We start from the raw sequence: 14,754 nt of genomic DNA on the forward strand, positions 1-14,754 counted from the left end.
GCATGATAGGGAAAATTTTAATTATTTTATCAAAGGAAAAAGCCACAAATATTTTTTACTCTTTTGAATGAGCAGAAAACTGTGATGCAATTTTCATTGAATCAATTGTTACGAACTCCAGTGTAAGAAAAATTTTCTGCGAAAGTAGGATACATGATATTTATAAACTCAATAAACTCAAGCTCTCATATTTATAAATGAAATTTTCTTTTTATAACAATAATAAGTACTAGCAGATATTATATTTATAGACTAAATAAACACTTTCATGTCTATAAATAAAAACTTCTTTGTATAGCAATAATAATAATTTCACACCATATTTATGGTGATAACCTAATAACCTATCATTCTATGGACGAAATATATCATTTTATAAAATAAAATATCATTTTATGAATTAAAAGTATCATTCTATGCATGCCAAAAAATAATGATATTTTTGACCCATAAAATGATAGGTTATTAGGTTATCACCATAAATATGGTTATGATTTTAACGCACCCCTATATACAGGTGTATGTTTGAAGAGTTCCTATATATATATTTTTTATCGAAGCCTAGTTTATATATAAAGTTTGATCTATTTTCAATAACAGACCTTCTTTTAAATTATTGAAGGTTGAGTCCTTTTAGAAAAATAAGAGATTCAGTGTAATATAGATATGTCTTAGAATATAATCTTAATAATCACCTGGAATTTTCTATGTATCACGAACATATTGGTCAATAGTTCTATAGTCGAACTACTCGTTGAATTTAATTGATCGATTTCGCATTGATAATTAAGATTACTTGGACCTAATTTTGCATTTCACACAATTAAGATCACTGGTTAATGTATTACAAGGATTTTCAAACATTAAGATTTGGTCAGTTGATTGTATTAGAATAACAATCCATTTTATTTGGAATCTGATAGCGTGAATTGCATTTGATTAGAAAAATAAAATAAAATAATCTTGTGTTACGAATCAGATAGCAAATTTTATCTACATTATCACAAGAGAAAGTCCAGCCTATTAACCAACTCATCCTGATAAATCTCATTTGATTTCTAAATCAACTCATCTCAAAACACTATGTCAAGAGAGAACTAATCCATTTAGGTAGGATTGGTAAATAATATTGGGATATAATATGAGATAAAGTTAAAATAGAGTTTATCTAGGATTAAATTAATATAGTGTAATCATAGAACTTTGAAGCGAGCCGAGATATATTGTCACGTAACAAGTTTTTAAGAAAAAAAAAAGATTTATCGAACAATATATAACAATAAACATGATCTATAATCATCAGTAGGATAGAGAATAAAGACAGTAGAAGAGAATAAAATATGAGCTATTAGACACTTTGTTTTTTGCGAAATAAGGAAATGACTCAATTTAGTTTGGATATCCGAAAATGAGTACGACTCAACTTAGTTGGGACGTAGGCAATAATTGTATATGTATGTGCGACGTGGGTGCGTTTCGAACTAATAGTACATGACACGTGATGATTTAGAGCTAAGCTCGATTATTGTTGTATGGGACAAGTAAACTGTAAAACCAAATCTTACTCAACCATTCCAAACTCAATTCTGTTACAACAAAAGTCTTTCATTCAATAAATTCAGTCTTATCTAGTGTTAATGAAGTCTATGAAGAGAGACTAAGAATAATACTTAACTACGGCTCTTTAATAATTCACACTTAATCGTTAAACAAGATAGTTTTAGAAGAGAAATTAGGAGATGGGGAGTGAGGTAGCTTACCCACATGAGAGAAATAAGAGCTGACGTCAGCATGAAATAAAGGAATTAAGATTCCATAAGTGTGTGTTTGTTAGTGACATTGTCCTAACGAATGAATAATTAAGGTATCTCATTCTCATATATATTAAAGATTTGAAAAAGGAAAACATTTTCATCGCGTGACTCATGTTTAATCAAATAATCAAACTTTGTAAACATTCTTACATTTTTTTTAATCCAGAAAGCTAACAAGAAATGAGGGTTTCCAAATGAAAGCTCTCAAACTTTTTATCCATGTTAATTACTATTATTTGATTTATTGATTATTTGATTTGTTGTATTCAATTATTTTGATTCTAATTAATCTAAAACTATTTTTAACATTATCAGTTTTATAAATTATTTAAAAACCAAATTCTATACAACATTCATTTTATCGATAAGTTCGAATGAATGAATAAAATAACAAATTAAACTTTTTATATCAAGCTTTGTACACATTCATAATTAAAAAAAAATCATCTGGAAAACTAACAAGAAATGAGGGTTTCCAAACGAAAACTCTCAAACTTTTATTGGTTTAGTCTATGTGAGATTTTTTGTTATATTTTATACTTTTCTTTTGATTCTAATATCTCTGAAACAATTATTGAAGCTCATTATGAATGTCTCTGTATAAAAAACATAAATTAGGACCGTGTTTAGAAATTAGAATTACTCCACCAAATATGTGGTTAAGGCTACTGGACTCAATGCTCCTCAAATGAAACAAAACCCAACAAAGGCCCAAATAATATTCTTATTTAACTTTTGAGTTATGTTAGTATTAAATATTGGTGCATTTGTCATATTGCAATCATAATTGTTATTTATTTTAGTGAAATATATATGCATTTTATACCTGAATTATATACTAACCCAGTCCAACCCAGTCCATAAAAAAAGTCATCGTAGGAGACGACGCGAGTTTATTGCAAAATCGATAAAAATAAGACAGACTAATTTTGGTGGAGGACACAAAATGAAAAAAATATGGTTCATTCGTCCATAAAATAATATCCGCATTTTCCATTTTTGGCCGTCCACGATTTAAAGTTCCATTTATATTATTTTGGATGTACTAGTAAATAATTCGGGTATTAAAGTGTGTTTGGGAGAGACTGATTGAACTCCAAAATCTTAATCTCCTTGTAATCATTAGTTAATTTTTATTTAAAAATGTAACAAAAGGTCCCAAACAAAATTAGTATTGTCACAATTAGTGAGAGCGTTATCATTGATTGCTTGATATCATACTCCATACTAAATCCATCCCTTAGGGATGTTCGGTTTGCAAGATTGTATCCGAGATTAAAATTATAGTGTGTTTGGTTCATGAGATTCAATCTCACAACTCAATCCTAGATGGATAATCATGGGATAATTAGTCTTAGCTAACCCCTTATGACTAAAATAATCTCATAACTTAATCTAAATTATATCTTGATATTATTTTATCTTGGCAACCGAACACCGCCTAAAAGTTAAAGTTGGCACATCTAATATTTTGTCAAGGCTACTGAACCCAATAAATAGTCAACCCATATTTATAAAGCCCAACAATAGCCCAAATATTACAATTTGGGGCTCTTTTTTACTCCACTGAGTTAAATTTATTAGCCTAAGTTGAAAAACCTTTTTTTAGTGACAGACATGATGATAACGTCCGAATTAAAAAAAAACACTAATATAGTTTCTAATAATATAAATCAATAGATTTCAGAATTTTAAAACCTCTATGTTTAGTTGATTTCATTATCAAACTGAGAAAAAATTCCAAATCTAGAAAACAAGAACATAATATATCTAGATCTGGAAAAATAATTTGAGTTCAGAATTTTAAATCCCGTATGTAATTAATTTTTTGAGTCGGTACGAATTTTAAGAGATGTGTTGAAAAAAATAGTGAAAGGTCAGTCCTATTTAGTTAGAATATTGAGTGTACTAATTAAATAGAGAATAAAAATAAATATTTAAATTGTGAACGTCCTGATAAAATGAGTCGAAAATGTGAATAAAACAGGACTTATGTGAAAAGGAAAATGAAATCAAGAGGTGATTGGTCGGAAAGGAAAGCAGGACTTTTTATGATTCTAATCAGCCGGCAACAACTTTTGCCATTGTCCATACTAATAACATGGAGTAGTACTATTTTCTTATAAGAGATTTAAGAATTATTTACAATATTTATTTAATGGCCACTTGACATTTGACACCATCAAAGTCTATAGATTTCAGTTCAATAATAAACTTTTTCATAAATGCTTCTATCAAAATGTATTTCGTGGTAAATAAATAGTCTTCGTAGTGGATTGTACGAATTTTAATGCAAAAACTGGTAAAGTAAAAAGAGAGAAAAAAAGTGGTCGAAATTTAATTAATGGTAAATGAGAATCAAAGTATTAGAGAGACAAAACATACTATTAATAGATAAATAGTACTCTAGTTTTTTTATAGGTAAATGAATTTTAATTTAAATGCCACGTCACAGAGGACTCGAACCAGAGACCTTTGGCTTCAGACACTAACCTCTCTATCGCTTGGTCAACTCACACATGCATAAATAATACTCTAGTTGTAAACTAATTTTGGAGGACAATTCAAAGTTAAAAAATATGATTATTTTTCATGGACGGAGATAGTAGTAGCTACCTTCGGTTATACTACTCGCAACAAACCTTTTGGCGGGTCTAATCCTTACAAATTAAGATAAATTTGATTTTTTTAAGTTTGGTGAAAGATAGGTACTAGTATTAGAAAGAGAATATTCCAACTAGGCCGTTTCAACGGCATCTTATTACAGTTAATGCTGAAACTATTTCTCCAAAATGTACAATAAAAATAAAAATAACAAACACAAACAAAATGACAAAAAATGACCTCATTTGGGTCCATTTGTTATTTATTTTTTGTGCACGTACTATACAATAAAAAAATCCAACTAAACAAATACAAAGTGTATATAAACCCATAGAAACTGCATGATTTTGCAAAGAAAAACAAGAAGAAAAATAGGGTTTTTGGGTAGCAAGAATGTCTAGAGGTAGCACAATATTGTTTGTTTTTCTTATGGGATTTGCAGTGTGGTGCTATGTTAGTAGTCCTCACTCCAATCATGACCAAATTGGAAATGGTTTTGTCTTGAAAGAGAATGGCTTGAGTTTCCCGGTCACAGTTACAGATAATGTTATTCACAGGAAATTATTTGGCTGCTGCGGTTGTCCGAATGCTGGAAGGTCTTGTGTATTATGCTGCTCTACTACTAGTGCCAAAAATGGGACTGTCTGATTAAGTGTGTCTTAATCCTAAATAAACTACTTATGTTGTTTTCTTCGATTGATCTGTGAATCAATCGAATCGAATCGTGTATCTAGTTGTGTTCAGTGGTTGTGCCACATTCTCATCAGATTTGTTCATGTAAGACTCAAGATCACCTTGATGTATTGTGTTTTGTGGTTAAGTTTGTTGTGAGTTGTTTCGAATTTGAAAGCTTATGTTTGGATTGTTAATTTGGTAATTCTTATACATTTCTTAACTATACAATCCCGTCGTTAGAAAATAGGCGCACAAGCAATCACGAATATAAACGAGACAAACCCAGCAACCGAGTTCGATACTGTATGTAACTCACAAATAAAAATTACATTAATCCTATACTAAGTACTCCTTCCTGTTGGATTTGGAAATTGTGAATTTGTTTGATTTAATCTTATAACTAATTCATTTCGATATATTTGTTCTTCTCTGTTGTAAGTCTAGTATAAAAAATTATAACAAAAATATGATTAATATTCACATGAATTAATATTTCTAGAAATATAAATGTCGTCGGACATTCTATTTATGATTAATGTTCAAGATGTATTGATATTCGAAGAAATAAAAAAACTTTTCAACTATAGGTATAATTCTATATTATTTCGAATTACAAGTATCTAACAAAACAAAATGGAAAGCCCATAAAATGGAAACTAACATAGGCTGGGCTTTGCATTTTCTATATATTAATGTCAGCTTTTGATTGAATAAAAAATGATTTAGCCCAATAACCCCATTGCAAATCTTTGTTACTAATATGTTTAGGAAACTTATGTTTGAGTCACATAGATATGATTGATAAATTAAATGTTCGATATACATAACTAGCCCTATCCACACATAATTATCGATTTTAAATATTATTTTATAACCCCAAAGTTGAATTGATTATTTAAACATCCTCGAATCTACATTACAAAATTACATAAGTACTCTTATACAATTATCTTTGTTTTGTTTGTCCTCTATTTTGACTGTATATTTAATAAACATCCGTAAACATCTCTTAAATATATTGTCATAAGCTCCTATATGATGTTCCATAATTATTTCTTAGGTACCTTTCTTTTTAAAAATTCGATAAATTTTAGCTTCCCCAAATTAACGTTTTGGCTCCACCCCTGAATTATGTGTGAAGGAACCATGATTTGAGCTTTGACATTTGTATGGGTCAAATCATAAATGGAATTAACTAAAGGATGAATATTTCCCTATTTACAAATCGTGCAAGTCAAATGGATTTTGTCAAAACTATTTTAGTGATTGAAATTGCGAATGTCAACCATATTTATATTAATAAAAATAGTATTACCCTTTCTGTTACGGACTCGTTTTCTTTCATGCTTTAGTAGTGGAAATATGTTAAGGACGTTTCCCTTAACAAGCACCGGCGGCGAGTTTCGCTCGGCGGTGGAGATAAATTTCCGGCGGCCAATAGGCTCGGCGGACGATTGCAGAGTTTCTGTGCGCGGGAGTCGCTCCCGTCGGGCAGATAACTCGGCGATTGATAGAATACTCCGGCGTCCAATTAGGATCGGCGGAGGGAATCCAAAATTAGGATTGGAAAACACACGTTATATTTGGGAGAGAAAATATTTCATTAATTGATTGAATGAATAAAAAAGATAACAGTCTATCCTATTTATAATGCTACTGACTTAATGAACAAGAAAACAAAGATATAGAAAAAGATATGCTAAATCCCTATAATATCTAAACTAATAGAGGTTCGTATCAACTCCCCCACGGTTAAAATCCACCTTGTCCTCAAGGTGGGAACCACGAAGCAAAAAGGAGAGTTGAAAGCAGAAGCTTCGGCGAGGCAACTCCTCCTGGATCAAACACACACCGAACAGTTGAACGTCTCCCTTCTTCACTTCCATAAAAAATCAACAAAGGAGACCCAACTTTGGCGGAAAAATTCCTTGCCAAATCGAAAAGCTTGTCCACGCCTCCCAGAATGCCCAAGCATGGCATGTCATTACTCGGAGGGATCAACCTTGCATCTTTGTCGAGCGATGTTGATCGATGATTCATACTTGGAACATCACCGACATTCAAATCCACATTGACACAAGCAATTACGGGCAATTCGGTGTAAGCACCATCTCCTTTCTTGCCCAAACAATTTCCAACAACATTTTGGGATGACACTTGAACAACATTGAGTGAGGCGATTATCTTCTCCACTTCACCAATAGAACCATCCTCCTCTTTATCTTCTAGCAATGTCTCCTCATTTTCACCAATCTTCTCATCAGATACCCCAACGAGCACTTGCGGTGGCTCATTGTCGTTCTTGACAATCCCTTTGTTCTTGAGGAACTCTCCAGGGGACTCGTTGTTTGGAACATCAAGAGGAGCGTCGGTAATGTCATTGGGAACATCATCACCGAATACTATCGTGGGAGTATTATCAGTTTTCTCTTCGGCTAAATTCTCATCTTGAATGTTCTCCTCAAACTCATCCCCATCATCCGCATAACAGAGAATGCGTTGTTTACACACATGTCTCATCACCCATTTCTCGGGACAGTGCCAGCAGAGACCCAACCTGGACCGTTCTGACTTCTCCGCCTGGGAGACCCGTATTAGAGGCAGGCGTGGCTGCTCCGGAGTTTGACTGGTCACACGTGCGGTCTGACTGTACAGGTCTCGCATTGGCTTTTCGGTGGAGTAGCGGGGCTGGTGGGAGGCGGGCTGGACTCGCGCTCTCACCTCCTCCCGAGGGCGAGGTCGGTCCCAGCACGTCTCCGAGCGTCGGGGCCGGTCAACGGTCGGGTAGCCGCGGTCCTGCTGTTGCGCCGGTGGGTCCCAACAGGTAGGTCGGCGCTTGGGCGGTGATGGCGAGTACATATCTAGCTCGTAGGATGAAGAATGTTGATATGCAGTGGTCCGACGGGTCCATGGTGGGTCCCAGCAAGTGGGCTGTCGGGTGTGGCAAGGGTGAAACGGCTGCACGAGTTGAGGGAAATTGTATTTACGATGGCAATAGCTGGCGTAGTCGTATGACATGTCGACGGACTGAATCGTGGTTGTGGTAGAAATGGTGGTGATTTATTTGGGGATATGGATGAACGCAGACGGAGGATGCTGAGCTCTGGATGAAAGCACCAGTTGTTAAGGACTTAATCCCTAACGATCCGATAAAACGGACAATAACGAGATAAAGATAATCCGGCGCCCGTGAGGGTCGGCGGAGATAAAGATCTGGGCGGCTGTGCGCGGGTTCCAACCCGTCGGGCAACGGCTACAGATCAGATATACGTTCCGGCTGTGCGCGGAGACCTTCCGTCGGGCAGCAGGTAGCGTAGGGAATTATGGATTCAAAGTATAACTCGAGGCATTTGGCCAAAATAATATATTTGTTGATGGATGATTAAATATGATAACAAGCTCTCCTATTTATAATACTAGAATACTACCCTAACTTATTGAATAAGAAAACTAAGATATGGAAAAGATTTGCTAAATCCCTATAATATCTAAACTAAATAAATATAATATAGGTTCGTATCAACTCCCCCACGGTTAAAATCCACCTTGTCCTCAAGGTGGGAACCACGAAGCTACGAAGAGTTGAAAGAAGCAGCTTTGGCGATTTATCTCCTCCTGGATCAAATGCCCACCGAATAGTTGGGCGTCTCCCTTCATCATTTCCACCCAAAATCACCAATAGAGAACCGTGTTGGGTATAAGATATGGTGGACACCCCCGCCACATTGTTGTCACGACAATTCAACGCTGAAATGAAAAGTTTTGCCACACCTCCATGAATGCTCAAACACGGCGTGTCATTACTCGGAGGGATCAACCTTGCATCTTTGTCGAGCGATGTTGATCGATGATTCATACTTGGAACATCACCGACATTCAAATCCACATTGACACAAGCAATTACGGGCAATTCGGTGTAAGCACCATCTCCTTTCTTGCCCAAACAATTTCCAACAACATTTTGGGATGACACTTGAACAACATTGAGTGAGGCGATTATCTTCTCCACTTCACCAATAGAACCATCCTCCTCTTTATCTTCTAGCAATGTCTCCTCATTTTCACCAATCTTCTCATCAGATACCCCAACGAGCACTTGCGGTGGCTCATTGTCGTTCTTGACAATCCCTTTGTTCTTGAGGAACTCTCCAGGGGACTCGTTGTTTGGAACATCAAGAGGAGCGTCGGTAATGTCATTGGGAACATCATCACCGAATACTATCGTGGGAGTATTATCAGTTTTCTCTTCGGCTAAATTCTCATCTTGAATGTTCTCCTCAAACTCATCCCCATCATCCGCATAACAGAGAATGCGTTGTTTACACACATGTCTCATCACCCATTTCTCGGGACAGTGCCAGCAGAGACCCAACCTGGACCGTTCTGACTTCTCCGCCTGGGAGACCCGTATTAGAGGCAGGCGTGGCTGCTCCGGAGTTTGACTGGTCACACGTGCGGTCTGACTGTACAGGTCTCGCATTGGCTTTTCGGTGGAGTAGCGGGGCTGGTGGGAGGCGGGCTGGACTCGCGCTCTCACCTCCTCCCGAGGGCGAGGTCGGTCCCAGCACGTCTCCGAGCGTCGGGGCCGGTCAACGGTCGGGTAGCCGCGGTCCTGCTGTTGCGCCGGTGGGTCCCAACAGGTAGGTCGGCGCTTGGGCGGTGATGGCGAGTACATATCTAGCTCGTAGGATGAAGAATGTTGATATGCAGTGGTCCGACGGGTCCATGGTGGGTCCCAGCAAGTGGGCTGTCGGGTGTGGCAAGGGTGAAACGGCTGCACGAGTTGAGGGAAATTGTATTTACGATGGCAATAGCTGGCGTAGTCGTATGACATGTCGACGGACTGAATCGTGGTTGTGGTAGAAATGGTGGTGATTTATTTGGGGATATGGATGAACGCAGACGGAGGATGCTGAGCTCTCAATGAAAGCACCAGTTGTTAAGGACGTTTCCCTTAACAAGCACCGGCGGCGAGTTTCGCTCGGCGGTGGAGATAAATTTCCGGCGGCCAATAGGCTCGGCGGACGATTGCAGAGTTTCTGTGCGCGGGAGTCGCTCCCGTCGGGCAGATAACTCGGCGATTGATAGAATACTCCGGCGTCCAATTAGGATCGGCGGAGGGAATCCAAAATTAGGATTGGAAAACACACGTTATATTTGGGAGAGAAAATATTTCATTAATTGATTGAATGAATAAAAAAGATAACAGTCTATCCTATTTATAATGCTACTGACTTAATGAACAAGAAAACAAAGATATAGAAAAAGATATGCTAAATCCCTATAATATCTAAACTAATAGAGGTTCGTATCAAAATATCATAGGAATTAATAAATACTCATAGTATTTTGAAGAAAAAACTAATTGAAAAGAAGAGGAAAATTAGAACAAGCAAGGTCTTTTACTCTTTTCTTTTCCCCATTTTTCATCTTCTTGACTAAACCTTTACTCTTTAAATTTAGCCATAAGCATTTCTTATATATAAAAAATATATAAAGTGACCATCCATATATATGTTCTGAATTGCATTCCCCTCCAAAATAAAACAAAAAATAATCAAATAGAGAGGTTGATAGCATGCTTGAATTTTCAAATTTGTATGTCAAATTGGAAATGTCATCATGAATATTTTCCCCATTTACTAGTACAAGTCGTATGTTCGATTTGGTTTTGTCAAAATTAATTTAGTATTTGAAATTGTGAATGTCAACCACTTTTAAATTAATAAAAACAATAGTATAACTTTCCAGGTCTGTTTATCCAGTCCTTTTCTTTCATGCCCTAGCAGTGGAAATATTACAGGAATAAGTTTTAAAAAATACTACTTAAATAAACAGAGTGAAGAAAAAATAGAACAAGCAAAGATTTTATTATGCAATATGCATACATACTTCTGTTTTTTCTACACTCAACAAGATTCAAATCTCTAACTAGTCGTATTTCGCCATAAAGTTCTAAAGATTGTAAGAGAAATTTTTTTACAATTAAATGTGAATGAAATACGACTGTTATAACTTATAATACCTAAAATTAATAAAATCTATATTTATCAGATGCCACTGAAATAGAATATTTATTAGTATAAATTTAAGTGCTAGTACTACCTAATTAGTCAAAGTCTTGGTTAACGCGGCAATTAGAGATGGTGAACATAGATTATATTTTAATAGTCTTAATTTTTTTAATTGAGTAGCTCTTGGATTTAGAAAGCACAACCACCAAATTAAAATACATTTTTATAGTTTTACTAATAGAGATCGATAATGCATATGATGATGTATGGCGTTTTTCTTTCATTTTAATTCTTTCTATTTTTTTCTTTCTTAAACCATGGTAAATGAACGAAACTCAGTGAGAGACAAATGAGATTTACAAAAATATTCTAATAATTAATTGTGACTATTTTTTGTTTAAAAATAATTAAGAGCCACATTTGGAATTATTTACCTCGATTTTAGTTTTTCAAATAGTTGTGCCATTGGAGTGGAGCAGGGGTGGCTAAATCGCCCAATCATTGATTTTATTTCTTGCCTGTATAAAAGTTTACATTATAAATGGTTTGAAACCAAATTTTGAATAGAGCATCCTTTGTTGGAAAATATTAGACTAGCACATGACAAACTTAACGTGCATTGCAATTTTAAAGAGATTCTATTAAAGTGATCAACTAAAGTTTAAATTCTGGGATTAAGTGTATTAATTGTTATGAATTTAAAGTGTAGATACCAAAAGCAACTTATCATTATAATAAAGGAGATTGACGCATAATAATATCATCAAATTTTCCAATAATTTATCTTTTTTCCTTGTAAACTTTAAACTTGACATATAATATCATAAACATAAATAGTTGTTGAGTTTTCACACCTGGCAACAAAATCCGGCTACATCTCATTTGCCTTCACATCATACACCGTATAAGATATGGTTACGTTAAAAAATAATAGTAATATTATTGGAAAATCCCTAAGCAAATATGATTATTCATCTATTTTTAATGTAGCGGGATTCCAATCTTGTAATTGATCATTTCTATAAGGCTTGTCAAAATGGATGTCGGGTATTGGATACCCGATATCCAAACCCGAAAAAGTCGGATAATTGGATACTCGAAACCTGATTTTTCGAATATCGGATCGGGATCGGATAGTGAGAGGATTATCGGGTATCGGGTTACCGGATATCCGATCGGGTATACCAGAATTATTCGATTTGTTTTCTAAAATTAATAAATTATGTTTTCTTAACAGTTAGTGCATAAGATATGTAATTTAATTTTTAAATTATATTTTAATTTCGTTAACTTGTGATATTTTGAATTTTGAATCGTTGATGATGTTATTGTTAGATCTTGATTCTTACGAATTTTTGAATTGTGATATTTATAAGAGATAAATGTTTGAACTTATGAATTTTGATGGTTATTGACTTATTGTGGATGGATGAAAGATGTTAATGGAGTATAACTTATGAATTTTGTATTTTTCAAAGTTTGTATTTTCTTTTAAATTCGAACTACTACGATAGTTTTGTATTCCTAAAAGTTTGTAGTTATTTTCTCTTAAATTCGAACTACTACAAAAATTTTGTATTTTTAAAAGTTTGTAGTTATTTTCTCTTCAATTCTACTTCAACTTTGTATTAAATTTGAATTAAATAATATTAAATAAATTCTAAAAGTTTATAGCTAATTTCCAAAAAAAAAAAAATCAAAATCACAATCGGGCCTGGATACCCGAAATCAAATTCGGGTCAGGTATCGGATTTTGGAAATTTCGGGATCGGGTATCCGAAAATTTCAGATCGGGTATCCGCGGTACCCAATTTGACAGACCTAATTTCTATAATGAATGACGAAACTTTACATTTCACTTTAGGGACCTAAAAATATAATTTTACAACTTTTTTTTATAATATTTCTCTAAAATACCAGTTAAATTTAAACATCCATAAAATAGTAAAATTTTCCCATTTTTTTTAAATCGTTGGGGGCCATGTGAGTCTTCTGTCTACATATATATAATCGTTGAAATTAATTAATACTAATACCAAATAATATACATTCAACTATAAAAATATCTACTATATATTTACACTTTAATTAAAGAATAATGTCATCGCCTCAGCTTCGACGAGAAAAATGTGATAGAAATGTCATATCTTGAGATAAATTTAGAAGTCACGAGCGAAACTAAAGGACCCAAGAATTAGTATTGTTTAAAGAAATTATTCAAATCGACTATTTTACTAAAATATGTGTAAAATATGATAGATTAAGTTGTCCTTTTAATAGTAAGAAATTAAATGGTGTATATGCATAATTATTTTCTCATTTTTTAAATTTTGAGCGACAAACAGTTAAATTTATGGTTGTTGTGTGAACTCAATAATATGCCTTGCTACAATACTTTGCGAATCTGTTTATTGGATTGTGGGATTAATAGTGGTAATCATGATCGCATTATTTAGTTAACTTAATAATTTCTGCTGTATAAATAGTTGACTAAAATATTTTATTTATTTATTAAAATTTTTTTTAAAATCTGACGGCGTTTGTTGTTCTAAATATAGGACCACCTGATTGACGTACATTATAGACTGTACTATCTTCAATTAAATTGTACTCCATTCGTTTCCATAAAAGATGTCACATTTGTGAGATTACACGAGATTTTAAGATGTATTGTTTTGTGTGTTAATTGAAGAGAGAAAAATATAATATTTATATTAATGTGAGATAATTTTTTCCAAAAACAGAAACATGACATCTTTAATGGGACAAACTAAAAAAGAAAATGAAACATCTTTTATGGGACGGAGGAAGTAGTACGCGTTATGAATGAAAACTAAAATTAATTTTTTTTTCTAAAAATATTTACACTAACATCGATCATTTACAGTTCAATTATAGATTATTTGTATAATCTTTTTTTTTTTAAATTTAAGATGAAGTATATTTCATGGAATATTCCGTATTAATTGATAATTTATCTAATCTAGTTGGAGGATCATGAGCTTGAGATATGTCATTAGTCTTATCAATATCTTTAATATACTCCCTCGATCCGAAAAGTATAAACTATTTTCTTTTTAGTCCATCCCTGAAAGTATATGAATTTTCTTATTGTGAAAACTTCATTTCTCTCTAATGAGGTGGAACTCATTCTCCACTATCTCTCTCTTACTTTTCCAATTATACATTAAAACTCATGCCGAACCAAATGCTCATATTTTCCAGAGATGGAGGGAGTAGATTTTAGTTAATAATATCATTCTCAAAAAATACAGTGAATAACATTAATTTAAAATCAACAAAAAATAGAAGGGCCGAAAAAGGTCTCAAAAAGTACCCCCTCAGTGTCACCGACACTAAAGATGATCCACTATTCTTTTTGGTTTATCTCAGCCAAGATGACTCATTACTAAAAATAGAATCTCATTTATCTCAGCTTCACTCTATCTCTCTTACGTTATTCTCTCCATTTAATACACAAAATAAAACTACATAAAATCTCTTGCCGCCCAAGAAATGTGTCATCTTCCTTGTGATGGAGGGAGTATATGAAAATTAACCATTATTATTAGAGTGAACTACATAAATGGTACCTGATCTTTCACTTTCGCACATAAAATGGTACCTGATCTTTATTTTCTTTTTAA

Source organism: Salvia splendens, chromosome 12 (assembly GCF_004379255.2).
Source record: "Salvia splendens isolate huo1 chromosome 12, SspV2, whole genome shotgun sequence".
NCBI lineage: Eukaryota > Viridiplantae > Streptophyta > Magnoliopsida > Lamiales > Lamiaceae > Salvia > Salvia splendens.